Source organism: Podarcis cretensis (genome assembly GCF_951804945.1).
Source record: "Podarcis cretensis genome assembly, chromosome: 3".
In the NCBI taxonomy this organism is placed as follows: Eukaryota; Metazoa; Chordata; class Lepidosauria; order Squamata; family Lacertidae; genus Podarcis; species Podarcis cretensis.
In genome coordinates, this window is record NC_137172.1 from 121,954,375 (window position 1) to 121,968,066 (window position 13,692).

At 44.7% G+C, this 13,692-nt stretch overlaps 1 long non-coding RNA gene across 1 annotated transcript in view; it reads left to right on the forward strand.

Moving 5' to 3' along the window:
- Positions 1-9,342, forward strand: part of LOC307212748 — a 154,032-nt gene extending 144,690 nt beyond the window's left edge. The window contains exons 2-4 of the long non-coding RNA XR_013837169.1: positions 6,516-6,656; positions 6,985-7,092; positions 9,209-9,342. This is a non-coding gene — a long non-coding RNA (uncharacterized lncRNA). The remainder of the gene's footprint in view (positions 1-6,515; positions 6,657-6,984; positions 7,093-9,208) is intronic.
- The last annotated feature ends 4,350 nt before the right edge of the window (positions 9,343-13,692 follow it).

Below are 13,692 nucleotides of genomic sequence, written 5' to 3' on the forward strand. Positions count from 1 at the left end.
GAATCCTAACCCTAACCCTAATTCTAACCCTAACCCTAACCTCCACCCTAACCCTAACCCTAATTCTATTTTTTTAAAAAAAATAATATTTATTAAGATTTCAAAAAAGTTACAATAATAAAAAGGAAAAGAAAAAGAAAAATACAAAACACAAAAAGATAAAAAAACAGTCAAAAACAAATCAACCTTTCCATATCTTAACTTTCATTTACTTGTTTCCCTGACCTCCTCCCACCTCCCTTTTTTGTATTCTAGTTCAATTGATTATTTCAGCAAATCCTTTCCATTTTTACTTTTATCTTAATAATTTATCTTAAATATTCTGTCATTCAATTTACCTTAATTTATTTTAACCTTATCTTTCTATAAAATACCTTAAAGCTTAAAACTTAATATTTATTTGTACATAATTCCTTATATCATTTCTACTAAAGCCAAATATTTTCATTCCAACATTTTCCCTAATTCCCTAAATAAATTTTACCCTAATTCCCAAAATAAATTTTTAAAGCTTTCTTCCAATCTTCCTCCAGTGTCTCTTCTTCCTGGTCTCGGGTTATGTCAGTCCTTACTGTCCGTTCCATCTAGTCCATCAACCTGGTAATCTTATGTCCGAGGCTCTTAAGTCTTTTCCATGTCCCTTTTGCAGATCTTCTTCTTCTTCTTTGTACTTGCACTTTACCTTATCTTTTGTTGGTCTCTTTCTTTTTTATATATATAAATTTTATTAAGAGTTTTGATAATACAGTAAAGAAAAAAAGACAGAATAAACAGAAAACATCGAAAGAATAAAACAAACATAAGATTTTACATCTTGTAATAACCATCTTTTCTTCATTTTTCCCTTTTGGACTTCCTCACGTCTCTCGCTCCTACATTCCAAGTTAATAAAACTTTAGCCAGCAACTTATCACCTTATTTTCATTCTTATTGTACACAATTCCAATATTTTATCCCTAATGTCAGAGCTGCCCGAGGTCTCAGCTCACAAAGAACCAACGCCAGATCGTTGTTATATACAAAAGTCTTTATTGAAGTTCAGTTTTGATTTCAAAGCCGCGGCGCGCAGCTCTACGTCTCAAACTCTAGACCGCTGAAGCTCCGTCTGAATCTCCTCCCCCCAGACACCAGTTTAAGATTCTAGCCTTGCTCCACCTCCTCCTCTGCTCTTTCTTCCTCTGGGTCCGCCTGTCCGCTGGGGCGTTGCCCTTTCTAGACTCTTCTGATGCTGAGTCCCCGGATTCTTCCCCCTGCCTCCGGCGTGCTTTAGGACCTGGCTCCCAATCTGGGTTTTCTGCTGTCCCGCTCGCCTGTACATTCGAATTTGGCGCGCGCGCCCAGCCGGCAACCTTTCTCCTGACCGTTACACTGCTCCTGTCACTGCTTCCCCCTTCGGGGAGGCTAGCTGGACCTGACTTCCCCTCCGTTCCCTCACCCTGCGATGGAGGCGTGGTCAGTCCTGACTCATCTTCTCTCCCTGCTGGAGGAGACGCTGGCCCTGATACATGGGACTCTTCCCCCCCGCTACGCTCTGGTGGGGGAGCTGGTCCTGATCTCTTGCTGCTGCTTTGGGAGTCCCCGCTGGCCCCTTGCTTCTGGTGCATCTCCCCTGGGACCCCCCTTGCCCTGGCCCTCGGCGCCCCCCTCTGGGAATCTTCTGATTCGCTGGAGAAGCTCATGGAATCTCTCGTGCCACTGTCATACTCCCCTACGCTGCCCTCAGATTCTTCCCCTTCGCTCTCCATTTCCTCTCTCCCCTGTGCCTCTGCTCCTGAATCCCTGACACCTAACTTTGAATTTTTTTATCAAAATCCTGAATACCTAATTTTAACATGATATTCATTCAAAATTTATCTTTCTCTTTCTTAATTCCTTTCCTTTCTCATTGAGGAGTAGGTCTCGGGGATGTACCAACTCAAAAATATCTCCGTCTCTCCTCAGCAGATCGGCCCAATCCCCACAGTCCCATTCCCCACAATCAATAGTGTAATCCAAAAAATATTTAAAAGTATGTTTCAAAGTCCCTCCAAACTTAAGGGCCCCCACAACTCCAGACCCGCCCTGGCCCACTCCAGTTTCAACCTTCAACCACAACGGCTTATGCTCCTGTAGGGCCTCGGGCTTCTCCATTTGTATTACTTGAGGTTCAACAGCAGCCTCCTCCATTATCTTCTGCGTTTGCACTTGCTCTGTCAAAGCAGGTTCCTGAGTTGGCTCTTGGATGGTTTCTGTATAATATTCACTGTTTGTCCAAAATTTTTGATTGCAACAGTCATCAAGTCCATCTTCTCATGCATCTGCTCCAACAAAGCGCTTGTCTTGCAAAAGGCAAGCACCAAAACTTCTTCCAAACACATTTTTGTTCAAGGTCACAGTCTGATCCCACGATCCTTATCACCGCAGCTGTAGAGTCCCCAGATCGACTCCAGCAGCAATTTAACAAGCTCCCTCTAGAGGAGACAATTTCTATTTGTATCTGTCTTTTGAAAGCAGATCCAACAAAAAAAAAGTTACTTTCATTTTTCAGATTTCTTGTTTCTTTTAAATGCAAAAGGCAACATTGGAGACAATTTGTTTCTCTTCTTTAACTATCTGTCAAAGGATGCTCCTTTCACAGTCAATGAACTTCACCAAAAATCTCTGTCTCTGTCACCCCGTTCCCAGGTTTGAGACGGTGGAAATTTATCTTTCTTTACTCTCTCTCCTGCAGGCTTAAACAATCAAAATTCCCCCTCTTTGCTCCTGCTTCCAAGAGGGGTTTAGATGGTTAAAACAGGAGGAATTTTAAACCTTTATGTACAACTTTCCAGACTTTAGCTTGCACAATTTTTGCTTCAGGCTATTTACAAAAGCGGAAGGCGGACTTCCTGTTTAGAACCTTCCTGCTCGAGTGCCAAATTAAAATGTTTCTTAGCCCAATTTTCCGTTCTACTCACGGGTACTTGTTTAGAGTCCAATTGTCCACAGGAAAAAGTCAGCGCTCTCTGGCAACGGCTGTGAGGCTTTACTCCACAAAAATAGCGGTTGATTCTAAACACTGCGCCGCTCACCCCACGTCACTTCAGATCCCCGACCTAACCCTAACCCTATCCTGAACCCTAACCCTAACCCTAACCCTAACCCTAACCCTAACCCTAATTCTAACCCTAACTCTAACCCTAACCCTAACCCTAACCCTAACCCTAACCCTAACCCTATCCTGAATCCTAACCCTAACCCTAACCCTAACCCTAACCCTAATTCTAACCCTAACCCTAACCCTAACTCTAACACTAACCCTAACCTCAACCCTAACCCTAACCCTAATTGTAAGCCTAACCCTAACCCTAACCCCAACCCTATTCTCAACCCGAACCTGAACCCGAACCCGAACCCGAACCCGAACCCGAACCACAACCCGAACCCTAACCTTAACCCTAACCCTAACCCTAAACTCAACCCTCACCCAAACTCTACCCCTTGACCTAACCCTAATCTTAACCCTAACTCCAACCCTTAGCTCAACTCTAACCTTAACCCTAACCTAAGCTCAATGCCAACTCTAACCCTAACTCTAAGATCAACCCTAACCCTCACCCTAATCCTTACCCTAACCCTCACCTCAACCCCAACTCTAACCTCAACCCTAACCTCAAACGTAACCTCTAACTCTCACTCTATCCCTAACCCTAACCTTCAGGTATTTGAAGAAGTGTGCATGTTCACGAAACCTTATTCCCAGATCAAACTTTGTTGGTCTGTACGGTGCTACTGGACATTTTCCTTAATTGGTTTTTTTTTTTTTTTGTTAACCTCCGCTCTAACCCTGACCCTAACTCTAACCCAAACCCAAAGCTCAACCCGAACCCAAACTGTTGGAATGCTTAATTTAGCCTTTTCATAGCTCCTCCTCATTTGGCCTGTATTTCTCTTTGCCTGAAACTATCTCCCTCACTACATTTACCTGTTAATGAGTGTTGGCAGCTTCCTTTTCTTATTTTGTTTCGCTTTAGTCTTGTTCTTTTCTGTAAAATTGTGTTGTTTATTTGCAGACTGATATTTTATTAGCTTTTTTATGCTGCTGAGTGTTCATATATGGGTTGCCTGGAGTAGGGTTTAAAAAGAGGTTGTACTTTTGCTACTTCTGAATGTGTGACTTAAGAGAGTCTGTGTACTGGTCCAGTAAACGCTTCCGCTGCGCAACCAGCAACAGTTCTCTTTGCAGAGCATTGATTAAGTCCAGTGCAGAGATTCTTGTTGCAGTACAAGCTTCAGAGTCTCAGCAGCAAAGAAATAACGACACAGGGAAGCCTGTCTTTCCAAAGACAGGTTTATTGCAGAAAGATAACAGAAACACCTCTGGAGCTTTCAGACATTTTTGCTTCACGCCCCACAGGCAGAGAAAACAAACACTCTTTATATACTGAGCAACTTAACAACTTAACGAGCTTCACTACTTAAAGTCACATGACATTGCTAACTTGCCAACGTCTTAGGTTTCACACCCTAACATGACTTACCTGTTGGTTTGTATTTTTGTAAATTTTTGTATTTTTTATATTTTCCATCTTCTTTAAAACAATAAAACACACAGGAAAACACACATAAAACAAAGCCTTCTGTTACTGCAATCCTAACCATAGACATAAGTCCCACTGAACTCAATCCAGCTTCTCCTGCACATAGGGCTGCTGCCTTGCTATCTTGATCTTACAATTTGATATAGCGTGTTCTCCTTCATGGAGAGCACGTGTTGCGGTGGGGTCTGCTGAGCCAACCCTCTGTTACCAGGCAGGGTCTCTAAAGATGGCCTGGGGCAGTGATTGGTTCACTGGGTTGCTGGGGTAAAAGTTATGTTGCAATTTTGGTGGGAGGGGTAAAATGTTTAAATACTCTGCACGCAGCCTTCTACTTTCTCTTTTGATGCGTGCAATGGATCACCTGCCCACCCGCCCTTGAGTAAGGGGTTGTTGGATTGACCTTGCTATGCCTGTCATGGGATCGTCTGCCTTCGAGCAGGGGCCTGGTAGGAATTTTGTCCATCTGGCTGATTGGCTGGGCCATTTGGTTTTTGCCTACTGCGTAGCAAATCGTCACAACTTGTAAGGTTGTGGTTAGGCATTGGTTATAAATCTGGTGGAGGAGGGGTTAGGATAGGCTGGGCCTGCCCCTCCATGGTTGCTGCGGAAAGGGGATTCTGTTAAAGGAATCTTGGGGCTTGCCATCTTTTCGTCCAATCCCTGGAATGGGACTAGGGCCGGCAAGCCTTCGGGGAGCATGCGGGTGAGAATTGAGGGTCTGTGACTCAGCTCCAATTCTTCCCCGACTTGCTTTCCCCCGCACTGTCTTTCGGTGGTGCCCGGAAGTCAGTTCTGTCCCCAGGCGGGGGGACAGATAGTCTTAACCAATGCCTAAACAACCACTCACGGTTTTGTATTTAAATAAAGTTGTGGCCAAAATTATGCCAAAAGCCTTAAACAAAAATTAAGTGTGCGTTGTGAGTTATTTGGGGGGTGGCTTGGGGACCTCGACACGCAAAAACTTGTCATCTTGTCTCATTGCCCTTGCTCAGGTCTCAGGGAAGGACAATTTGGGACCCTGCTAATATTTTGCTCTTTGAGTTCTGGGTTGTATGGATTCCTATAGATATATTAAATGTTATACAGACATTCTAATGCCACTTATACAAGTCATTTTTGTAATGCAACGTATCATTCCATAAATGTGTATTTTATACAGAAAATGGTCATTTGTGTGTGCATTTGCTGAAACATAATGTTAATCTATGTTTTAAATGTTTGCAGTAGACATTATTTAATGTTTGGCTGCTTTAAACTGTTGTTTTATGTTTGGCAGCAAAAGAGTTTCACTATGCAGCTCTGATGAAGTCAATAGGCAACAAAAGAGATCTCATCTTTCCAGGTTGAAAGAACAATGAAGAATGCTAAATTCCATTGGTGGTAATGATGATGATGATGATGATGATGATTTGTACAGAAGGAAGTGGATGAAGGCTGCAATCATAATCCCATTTACATGGGAATAAGACCCACTGAATTCAAGGGAACTTACTTCTAAGTTGATATGGTTAGGATTTTAGCCTTACTGCCTGTAGGCCAGGGGTCAGCAAACTTTTTCAACAGGGGGCCGGTCCACTGTCCCTCAGACCTTGTGGGGGGGCAGGACTATATTTTGGAAAAAAATAATGAACAAATAACCCCACCAATAACTCAGAGATGCATTTTAAATAAAAGCACACATTTTACTCATGTAAAAACACGCTGATTCCTGGACCGTCCGTGGGCCGGATTGAGAAAGCGATTGGGCTGGATCCGGCCCCCAGGCCTTAGTTTGCCTACCCATGCTGTAGGCTGTCTCCAACAACATATATGCAGACAAACAGCATTTCAGAAATAAAGAAAATGAATGAGACCCCTGTTGAGACAGCAGCAATTATACATTCAGGAATATGTAGATAATGTGAATTGCAAAGCAATTTATGCATCGTATGTGTATTTATTTATTTTAAATGGTAGAAAACTAAGATGAAGATCCTTCATAGGATGAGCCCATGCCAGATGGGGGTCCAAGAGGTGGATGGAAGAAAATCCACTTGAAAGTCCATTTCAATTGATTACTCTAACATCCCTAATTGAAGACTAATGTTCTAGTTACAGGTAGGTAGCCGTGTTGGTCTGCCGTAGTCAAAAGAAAATAAAAACATTCCTTCCAGTAGCACCTTAGAGACCAACTAAGTTTGTTATTGGTATGAACTTTCATGCGTACACGAAAGCTCATACCAATATTTTGAAGACTAATGGACAGTGCTTTTTTCTGGGGGTACTCAATGGTATACAGTACCGGCACCTCTCCCCCAATGTTAAAAGTGTGGTAATTACTACAACAACTTAATGGTGAGTACCGGCACCTCTTTTTTTTAAAGAAAAAAAGCACTGCTAACAGAAATGTGCCTTAATCCAAAGCTGGAAACTTAATTTATTGTAGAACAGCCCAACACTCAAACGTGCAAGATATTCTCATACAACAAAAGCACCCAACAGCCGATCTGTGTGAAGCGAAGAGAACAGAAACTGACCAAGACTCAAAACTGAGGTAACCTGCAGTGTGGAGACACTAATGGCCAACTTAAAAGAATGCACCAAATCCATTGCCTTGGGGAATCTCTTGACTGTTTGATGTGACCTACTGGGCTCTTCTGTTCCCTTCTGCGAGCTTCTCTAGCCTTTAGTAGCACGAGGGCTTTGGCTTACCGCTCTGAGCCTTAAATTCCCTGAGAGAGCCATTAGAATCTGGGCCTATAAGCAAAAAGTCAAAGTCCATGCAAAGCTGGCACGTGGCCTAGGCGTGGCTTGGTTCCTTTGATCCTTCCAGCCTTTTGCATATACATTCTGGTGGGGAAGGGGAGTTTGCTTGAGGGGCGAGAGGGGAGATGAAAAGTGCCTAAAATGAGCATTGCTGCAGTGCACCACAGAGACCAGCTTGCCAGATTGTGAAGAGAATGAAAAGTGTCCTAAACAGAGGGACCAAAGGTCCACAGCTGCTCAAATTTCAGCGCAAACGTTTCCCAAGGCATTTTCTTAGGGGTTAAAAAGCTGGAGGAAGCATTTGAAAGCCCTGTGTGCAGTTGAGAGGTGGACTGGATCATACAGTTAACTTCAGATTTCTATACAGATTCTCTGCTAGGGAAGAACTTTATATAGCAGTGACATGCAACTCGTATCACACACTCAAGTCCTCTCTCTATAAAAGATGTTTAAATGTGACATCTTATAATATTTTCATATTAAGTAACTACAGAGAATATTTTGGCAAGAGTGCTTAATCTCAAATGTTCAATTTTAATCAGCTTGAACTATGGTCTGTCTTTCTCTGAACTGAAAACCACCAATCAATTCTGCTTTATCTCCCCCCCCCCCCGTTTTTCTCACCCAAGGCAATGCCTTTTGTAAAAGGGTATTTATTTTTAATGGATTTTTTAATGAATTTTTCAGTCAAGCTATTAATAATGCCATTAATTATAGGCAGCTTATATTAAAGCACACACTGGCCTCTTAATCCTGACCCCCAGCTATTGGCTTGCAGCTAATCCAGCTTGGTGTTGGGTGGTGAGGGGTGATCCTCAGCCAATGGCTGCTAGGAGGCACAATTGGATGACAGAGCTAAAGGATAAGAAGGCACATGGAAGGGAATAGAATTTTTAGTGTATATGTTGCCAGGGGGCGTGAAGTTTAAAGCCAGATGATATGTTGGTGTTGTGGGGATAATCCTAGAGATGCGGTGCAAGCACTTTAGCAGGAAGTTCCCTGGCGGAAGGTTTTGCTCTGCCTTCGAGGGCTGGCCTGCTTGATAACCCCACAGGAGTGCTGTGCTGACTTACCGGAGGCTGTTATGTATGACTGCTGCTCTACTTTAGCCAGTTTCGGGGAAAAAACTACCAGATGGACGGTGGAATCAACATAATAGATTCTCTCCCTTCCTTATCTGATCCAATGATATGGTGTTAATTATCAGCAGGTTTAGTGATAACTTAAGGGGCAAATTTCCTGCCATAAAAATTGATTCTCCCTCCCCTCCCAAACCCACTCCCCAAGGAAGAGTGATACCCTGTTTTTCAGGGATTTTTTGCAGTTGCTTTAAGTGAATGAGGAGTTTTTAGAACAATAATACGATGGTCAAATGAACATTCCACTTCCAAGGGTATAAAAGTCTAGATTTCACACCATACAGTGCTTGGATTTTGTCTCGACCAAATAATTTGGCCTCCTTTGCAGCTTGGTTGCCTCACTGACCACCCCAGATCTAGCAAGTTAAATAGCACCAGTCCCAAGATGGAAATCATAAGGACGAAGCTCATTTTAAAATTACATTTAGATCTGGTGCTTCTTCCATGGAGCTCAAGGAGGCATAAATAGAACTCCTAGGCTCTACACACTGACCTCACATTTCACAAACCTTTATCATTAAGGTGGTGGCTTAATTGAGCTAATTAACCAATGAAGCAAGTGGGGACTGATTAAAATTTGATGCCAACTTGCATCAGTCCCAGCTGGCATTACCAATGGTTGGGAAAAGTGCTTTTGAAGCTTCCTTGTTTGTTTCCACTGTGCTATTGCTCCTCCAACTGAATAAGGGGATGGCTAGTAATGGCACTTGTTGAAGGATAAACAAACTACCGTAATTTGGTTTCCTCTCAATTTTGCTAATCCAGGTTCACTCCTGACTCGGCTACCCACCCCAATGTTATGCATCCAGAAGAAGCAGAAGGACAAGGAACAACTGCAGACTCTGCAACGTATTTCTATTTTGCCCCCAACCCCCCAAGTCAAGCAAGTTGTTGGCTGCACCATGATTCTCTTGCTCTTGCAAACAGGTTAGGATTCCATTCTAGAATCAAAGGGAGTGTCATAAGCACACTCCAGGCTTCTCAGCCTGATGCTTCTCAGACCCCAACCTAGAGGAGGGGCCAGCCAGGTCAGCTAAGGATGCTGGAAAATTTCAATGAAAACAGAAACAGGAGCAGAAATTGCAGGTTGGCGCCTTGTATGCCTCCTTCCAGCAACTCCTGCAGCCAGGCTGGTGCCAATTGTATTGGTCTGCTTTGGACCACCTTGGTGAGGCCGAGAGGGGTGTATCGTTGTAGGTGGAGCTGTGGTTTAAACGACCGAGCCTCTTGGGCTTGCTGATTGGAAGGTGGATGGTTCAAATCCCTGCGACAGGTGTTCTGTCCCAGCTCCTGCCAACCTAGCAGTTCAAAAGCACAGCATTGCAAGTAGATAAATAGGTACCGCTATGGTGGAAAGGTAAACGGCGTTTCTGTGCACTGCTCTGGCTTCCATCACGGTGTTCCATTGCGCCAGTAGCGGTTTAGTCATTCTGGCCACATGACCCGGAAAGCTGTCTGTGGACAAATGCTGGCTCTCTTGGAGTGAAAGCAAGATGAGCGCCACAACCCCATAGTAACTTTTGACTGGATTTAACCATCCACGGGCCCTTTATCTTTACCTGGGTAGCTCAGGTCCTCCATACACACTGCTCAGGCTTGCACCCTGCGGAGGTAACTTTGATGCTGCTAACACCATGGTTTGGCTTCACCCCCGGAAGCCGACTCTATTATCTCTTGAGATGGACAGATGTCAATAACAACAAGTTCCCATGAGGTTCAATGGGGCTGGTTCCTGCGTAGGTGCATCGGACTGCGGGCTTTCTTGATTAACGATCGTTGCAAAAGCAAAGCCTCTGCATTCTCATTTTTGTCACTATTCATTTTGCTGTTGTTGGAAATGGTTCTGGGGATTCCACTCCTGCATTAGCTGCAGTTTCTGAGACAACCTCAAAGGCAGCCCTACAGCACTGTGTATATTAAGGACTAAGCTCAGAAGTCTGCTTCATGCCTTTGCATGAAGAATGTCCCAGGTTCAGTCTTTAGTGTGTACTGGTATGAATAACTGGCGGAGGAAGGGGGTGCGGTGGGTGCGGGCCGCCCCAGGTGTCATCCCTGAGAGGGGGCTGACATTGCTACCCCGCCCCCCTGGGATGCTCACTGAGGGCAGCACCCCCCCTGGGCCACTCACTGCTTGCAACATCCCTCGGGATGCTTGCTGCTCGCCACGGGCGGCTAGCCCCACCCTCAGGGGGAACAGCATGTGCGCTGCTCTGGGTGCCGGAGCAGCTAGCTCCGCCTCTGGTATGAATAAGACAGAGCTGCTCCTGAGACCCTGGAAAGCCACTCCTGGTCTGTGTCAATGGAAGCGAGCTAGAGGGACCAGTGCTTTGGCTTAGTAGAAAGCAACTGCCCGTGTTCCGAATCCAAAGAGGCGGCTGTCATCTAGAAATGGCTGTAGCTGGTAAACCAGGCAGAGCTGAGAGAATCAACTCTGTGCCACAGGCATTTCTGGTGACAAGGTGCAACCAAGGACAGGGGGCTGTGGAAGGAGGTTGGCACTCCTATCCTGGAGGCTGCCTTGCATACCCACAGAAAGCTTCATGGGCACAGATGTACCGTACGGCTGAAAGTAGAATCATAGAATCATAGAGTTGGAAGAGACCACAAGAGCCATCGAGTCCAACCCCCTGCCAAGCAGGAAACACCATCAGAGCACTCCTGACATATGGTTGTCAAGCCTCTGCTTGAAGACCTCCAAAGAAGGAGACTCCACCACACTCCTTGGCAACAAATTCCACTGTCGAACAGCTCTTACTGTCAGGAAGTTCTTCCTAATGTTTAGGTGGAATCTTCTTTCTTGTAGTTTGGATCCATGTCCGCTTCTCTGGAGCAGCAGAAAACAACCTTTCTCCCTCCTCTATGTGACATCCTTTTATATATTTGAACATGGCTATCATATCACCCCTTAACCTCCTCTTCTCCAGGCTAAACATGTCCAGCTCCCTTAGCCGTTCCTCATAAGGCATCATTTCCAGGCCTTTGACCATTTTGGTTGCCCTCCTCAGTGGGGGTAGGGCCAGAAATGGGGTGTGTCAGACATGAGCTTGGCTCTGCTGGATCCTCACCCCCTCATTTTTCTGGCCTGCATCCAACTGAGTCCTTAACTATGTTAGCCCTGAAGTTGCCATAGTTTATTCACTCCCATTGCCTGCAATGGGGGGCGGGGGCAGAGTAGAAAGCCTTTTCTAAAAGGTTAAAAGAAACCCACTTCCACCTCCTGAAGAAGGGCTTATCAGTATTGAAGTAGGTGGCTTTAAGTTATGACAGGGAGGAAAATATTTCCCCTTCTCCTTCCACGCAATATTTTTGGTCTCAAAGTGAAAGGCAGGTATGGTTTTGAACCGTGTGAACATTACGAAACATTTGTTCTCTCTTTTACCTATTTAGAAAAGTAAGAAGATTTTATGCTTCCCCACTCAGTTGTCCCCTAGAAAGCACGGGTAATGTATGAAGGACAGTCTCGTCTGCTTTTGGGGAATGGGCAGCCCCAGTGCTGGGCGTCTTCCTACTTAACAGAGAGAGCATGTTCAATTAGTCTCTTTCCCACCAGCTCCCCAGTTAGTCTCCCTCTGGAAAATAGGTGAGAAATTCTTATATTCCTCTCAATATGTTAATCATAGAACTGGTATCGCAGTTCTCTAACTGTGTAATACCAGTCCCCTTTGGCAGATATATTTTATTTGGATAATGATGTGAAATTTAAGATCTACATTTCAATTGTACAGAGCCATAGGCAGTTGTCAATTTCAGTGACAGACACAGACCTGGAGCTAAATTCCTGTGCACAAGCAAAAATTCCAACAAGCATAGCACAATCCCAGTCCCTTAATAGAAATACATTTTCTCCCATCGAGGGGCAGTATTTTTAAGCTGTACACATCACATCTCCTGGAAAGTACTTACAAATCATTAACACTTTTCCTGTAGTTCCTTTCAGCTGGACACTCAGAAACCTGAACTACTTTTACCTTTCAGGGATTGGGGGGAAATAGAGACATTTCTCACTCCCTGCAACTGACCCTCCATGACCCCCCCCCCCCCATTTTTTGTCCCTCAACCCCCACAGAACTGTCACCATACACCAACAGGGCACAGCACACATGCCTTCAACCATCCTGCGAAAACCCCTTAATCCTGATTTTATTTTATTTCATTCTTTGGTAGATTTACAAAAAAGAAAAACACAAACCAAGAAATAAATCTCATAAAGCGGCAGGATTAGATGCGAATGCACAAAGCATTTTTTTAATAAAAAAAATCAAGACCCCTTGTACTCTGCTCCCCTTTCTTCCTGCCCAGGGTGGTCCTGCCCTCTGCCTGCCCCACAGAGCCAGCCATCACGCAAGGCGGGGCCTTGGCAGTGGTAGCCTCTTCTCCTTCTTGCCTGCTCTCCAGCAGCTGCCATGAGCTGCCCAAGGGAGGAGGCTGGCAGCAGAAGCCATGGAGAGGCAAGAGGATGCTCCCTCACTCCGGACAAGCGCAGCCTCATCCTCCTCTCCAAGCTTGGTGGTGGTAGCGATGGCAGGGGGAATAGGGACCTTCCGGGATCAAATTAGAAGCTGGAATGGCTTTCACAATTCCAGGGCTGCCCCTGGAAAACCAGGACGTTTGGAGGGTATGTGGTGGTTTCTGTGAATTTAAAAAAATTAAGGAGAAATGTTACATGTTCCTTTCATAAAATATAAGTGTGTCTGTCTTCATTTTTATTTAAAAGCATTTTGCTTGCAAAGTCTTTCAGCTGCTGATTAAATCTATAGGCCCTTCTCACATGATATTTTCCAAAAGAGAGACCTAATGGCAGCGTGGAATATGATTTTTCATGCAGAAGGTCCCAGTTTCACTGTTTAGGAACTCCTGCTTAAAATCCAGTGGAGATGGGAAAAGTCTCTCTATCTTAATCCTCAGGTCTCAGCTTTATAAGGCTGCTGCCAGCCAGAGTCAAGAGTACTGGAATTAGCTATCCTCTCTGTACAAGGCTGCAAGCTCTCCAAAGGTGGCTTATGACTAAACATATAATAACAAAATGACAGCGACTCATCAGGATCTTTCCTGCAAGGCAGTGGCTTCTGCCTGTGGGGCAAGGGAGACTCTAACAACATCTGGACTGCCACAGGTTCCCCATCTCTGCTGTAGGGTGGCAGTGGGGACAATTCAGCTGGCTCTGATCATCTTTTCCACCTGCTTTCCTTGTTTGCTACTTAAATATATCCCATGGGCGATCCCGCAACATGGTGATGAGATGAGAACAT